Below are 5,000 nucleotides of genomic sequence, written 5' to 3'. Positions count from 1 at the left end.
ACTCGTTCAACGTATCACGTCTGTGGCCCGTAGTAATGAAGCGCTAATTAAATCAGGATATAAGCAAGCTTTGTAGTTCCATTCAGTAGCACTACAACCCACCTGTTTGGGCTTTAATATTTTCTGAAGAAAAAAGAACTTATCGGTCTCTTTAAATGCAACCACAACACCTGTCGTGACACTACTTGAGAATCGTTTTGGACCTTTAAGAAATTTCGAATATGGTTAAAGCTAATCGTTTAACACAAATTGCAGTCACTCTACCATTCTCAGGGCCACCCAACGTCCAATTTGCTGTAAAATGTATTATTATTCCCCAGTTAATGAAAATAAATGTTATTAAGGCATTTTCAGGTGTTTTTCACTGTTGCTGGGAAAACAATATCTGTTCCTTTTTTCCCAGCAAGACACACAAGAAATTACCCAGCCAGCTAGATAAATTGGTTGGTTTCCCAGCCAGGAAATCCCAGGCGCTTTCAAATCTCTCGATCCAAAACGACCGAACAAAAGCGACAAAACCGGGACAAAACAGGCGGTAATCGCCCTGGAGGGCCATTATGCATGCTGTAGGTGATAAGGTAAGTCGTCACAAGACCTAGTGCCCGCTTGTACCTGGGGGAGCTTAAATTGGTTACTGCTCTTCTTTCCTGGACAGGATAATAAAATTCCTAAATCAAGAAAATGCATCGGGGAAGAAATAAATGACCAGCACTTTCAAAAGAAAGTGGACACCTTGCCGGCTGCTTTGTTTATTTGCGAGAAAAGAAACTATCTGCAATAGTTGATTTAGGACAGATTAAAGTCCACATTACATTCGGATTCTACACAAAAAGGAAATGGCATAGCGCGTTAGCGGGCTAGACTCTGGATCGGGCGGTCCTGGTTAGTAGGGCGTTGACATGTCGTCTTGGGAAGGCAATTTTCTTTAACAGTGCCTTTCTCCACCCAGATGTATAAATGGGCACCAGTGATTATTATCCTGTCCAGGAAAGAAGAGCAGTAACCAATTTAAGCTCCCCCAGGTACGAGCGGGCACTAGGCCTTGTGACGACTTACCTTATCACCTACAGCATGCATAATGGCCCTCCAGGGCGATTACCGCCTAGGTTGCTTCTTATTACCGAAACCAGAGTTAAGGGTCAGCAATTTAGTGTGAGTCCATAAAGACTTACTTTTTCATGTGATCTACAACTACATTTGATAATAAAAATTAACGGTAAAAAACTACGACGTTTCGAAGTCTCCATGACCTCATTATCAAGTAAAATGTTAAAACTGATGTAAAATTGTAGCTCTTATATACAAATAAAATGTGATAAGCTTCATTAGAATAATGAGCGTTCATTGTTATTGGTGTTTAACGTGTCAGTTTGTGCAGTATATGTTTAAATAAATACTTTTGCACGTATTGAGTCAGACTGCGTGTTTAGCTTTGGTTTTCGTTCGCGAATGAATTATAACATTTCGTGAATTAGGCAGTCCATTTTCCCGCAGCATTTCTTGAGAACAGAAAACATTTTCTCTAAGCTAGTGAACGCTACGCCGTGGGCTTCTTTCAGATGCTTGCCAATGACAGAGGCTTTATTTTCTTCTATGCGTTGATGAAGATGGCGTGTGGTATAACCGATATAATCCGCATCGCACGAATCACATTTGAAAATGTAAACAACGCATTGGTGGTTAATTAAAGCGGGCTTCTATTCTTGTATCTTGAGCTTTTCCTCGATCTTACGACTCGTAAAAACTGGTTGTAGGTCAGTTCCGATTTTTCGGCCAAGATCTTTCAGCTGATGTCTTGCTGTGTCGGCTGATTTTTGGTCTTTAAATGGCAAAGTTATTCTGACCGGTTTTGGCGTAGCCGCGTCAGTTTCAGTTGGAATTTCATGACGGCTTTGGATCGTAAAACTCGTGTACCCAGCGATAGCTGAGTTGATGAGTTTCACTGGGTACTTAAGCTTGGTAAACATCCGCTTGAGATGTTGGCATTCCTTCGTAAAAGATTCTTTCGTTGATGACAGGCGGTAAGCTCGGTTCAGCATTGTATTCAGCAGAGATCTTTTGTACCGCTGATCGACATGGCTCTGGTAATGTAAGAGCAGTCCTGTATCAGTTGGTTTACGATATACGCTTGTTGTCAGGTAGCAACCCGCTTTTCTCGATCATCATACCGAGGAATGGAAGCTTGTTGTTTTCAGCAATTTCCATTGTGAACTGTATAGCAGGATGGCATTCGTTCAATGTTGCAAGGAAGGCTGTTGCGCCTTGAGTATTCGGCATCGTGGCTAATGTGTCGTCGACGTACCTTTTATAGAAACTTGGTAACTTGTTGTTGCGATCCAGTTGTTCTTCAATGGAGCACAGGAAAACGTTTGCCATAAGGGGTCCCAGGGGCGAGCCCATGGCCACACCGTCCCCCTGCTCATAAAGTTGACCGTCGAACTGAAATAGCTGATCTTTGGTTGCTATTCTTAAAAGTTCGGTAAGGCCTGTCTTTGTGAGGTTGAGACCATGCGTTTCATTAAACCAGTTGCAGCAGCTACGGGTGCCATAAAAAAACCCCAAGTCCTTAAGGGCTCAAAGAAAGCTGAAATATTTTATTTCCCAAGTTGCCAAAACAGTAGTCTTTGCCGGAAGGATAACCCACTCCACCCCTGTCCTATCATTGGATATATATGCAGTATGGATGCCACCATGGATCTGTGCTGTTTGAGAAAGCAACAAAAGGAAAATACTGATAGAGAGAGAGAAAGAGAAAGAGTGCTCGTGAGTAATCTTCTAGCAATTTAGCGGATTGGCGGCGAAAACGGACCGTGTTGGACGTCGTTATCAATCATTTACAACATACGTGCGCCATTTACACTGGGGCACTGGGTATGAATAAATATTCAGTAAACAAATCATGCCATTGAGGTTCTCATACAAGTTCTATCATAATCGTTCTCTGCAATATCAAGGAGACGAATCTGCACGAGAAAACAACTGAATTCCAAGTCAGTCATAGCCAGCAAACTACAATGACCTCGTCACGTACGGTATTAATCGACCTGTGTATATCTAACTGGCAACGACGCACTTGCGACCAATTTATCGCTGGGGCTAAAGTTTCTAATGTTTCCTCACTTTTAAGGGATTGTAGGAAAGGGGCATGTCTGTAAAAGTGAAGCCAGGTAAGCGTTTTTTGTAAGTGAATTTATCCAGACACTTTGCAAATAGACTGGAAGAGTGACTGCAATTTGTGTTAAACGATTAGCTTTAACTGTCTTCGAAATTTCTTAAAGGTTCAAAACGATTCTCAAGTAGTGTCACGACAGGTGTTGTGGTTGCATTTAAAGAGACCGATAAGTTCTTTTTTCTTCAGAAAATATTAAAGCCCAAACAGGTGGGTTGTAGTGCTACTGAATGGAACTACAAAGCTTGCTTATATCCTGATTTAATTAGCGCTTCATTACTACGGGCCACAGACGTGATACGTTGAACGAGTTGAACAAAGGAGATAGACTTAACATTGCAGTTTGGACGAAAAAGATGCAATTTTGCATTGTGATTTACCGGCAAGAGATGTGTTGTTAGGTAAATAAAGAGTTTTCGCAGCGGCTCTATTGTCCGTTATTTTCAAGACTTCTTCCAAGAAATTTATAACCGCTGTCCGACCACTATCTGATCGGTCCTAAAACAATCACATAAAAATTTCTTATTAACGGCAAGTCTTTTCGGTGACAATTAACTTCAGGGTCTCTTTTAACCATAACTTGGAAAAAAGATAATCGAAATTAAATGGCTGATTTTTGCAGACACGCTTTGTTGAAACTTTAACCGGAAGTGGCCTGGTTAGCCATCTTCTCGTAAGTTTTTTTCTTAGTAAAAAGCCTCAACCTTAGTATTTTTTTCTTGATATTACTAAACTAAGGGCTGAACTTTGCAGGGATACTAAGACCTCAAGATATAAAACATGGGCATGGAAAATATTTGGTCTGAAAAACAGGCCATTTCCGGTTGCTTCCCATATGCTTCAATTATGACCAAGTTGTGATAACAGCCACAGGCTAGCGAAAAATTTCCATTAGCTAATGTTCTCACCCATAAAAGCCTAAGGATAGGGCTTTACAAAGATGGTTTTGTTTTTGCCTGAAATTAATTTCATGTTGGTAAAAGAGAGATTTAAAAGTGGCCAAAATTGCACTGAAAATCAGCCTCTGGGGACCCCTGAGGGGCTGATATCCAGAACTCGGCTAAAAAAACGTCGTTGAAGCTGAAACTTTGGCATATTACATAAGTCGACATAAGTACTTTGTGCACCAATTTTAAGCGAAATCGGCCGACCTTCATTTCCAAGTCTGCCCCGGTCTCTCAGGCAGACGCTCTTAAAACGTTTGTCTTTCAAATTTAAAAAAATTCTGTCGGTGAAAAAAAAAAATTAGAGGCACATTTCAAAAAAACTTATTTTTCTGAAAAACTGACCTACAGATTTTGTTGAATTTTAAATATTTTAGAGAGTATTTCTAACATTATCTGGTAACGCTAAATGGGAAAATTTCACCGTCCCGTTTCTTGATTTTAAGGCTCATAGAAATGCCTAATATCGTTGCCATGGTAACGTTCTTTTGGAGGAAAATATAATGTGAGAAATCTACGATGGGTACTTAATACCCTGGCCAGATTTCGCCTTTATATGATTACCCTAACTGTATGAATATGATTGAAAAAAGGAGAAACTATTTCGGGCCTCCTTAAGATGGCTCAAACCAGTTTCAACACTTTTGAGACCTTGTTATTAGAAGGATTGACACTTTAACACGTAACAGCAATGTTATGGTACCACGTGAGACATCAAATATTGCTGAACAAGATGCAGTCATTTTTGTGACGTAACAAGTTATCACGGTAACAGGAATGCCTTGCAAATACACCCTATATTTTGGCTTTAATTGCTCATTTCTGAAAAACGAGCTCGGTGACCCCAATTTTTTATTGCCCAAAAGTGATCAGCAGGCCAAGAGGAA

This window comes from Montipora foliosa, chromosome 9 (genome assembly GCF_036669935.1).
Source record: "Montipora foliosa isolate CH-2021 chromosome 9, ASM3666993v2, whole genome shotgun sequence".
In the NCBI taxonomy this organism is placed as follows: Eukaryota; Metazoa; Cnidaria; class Anthozoa; order Scleractinia; family Acroporidae; genus Montipora; species Montipora foliosa.
Note: the sequence above shows the minus strand (reverse complement) of the source record.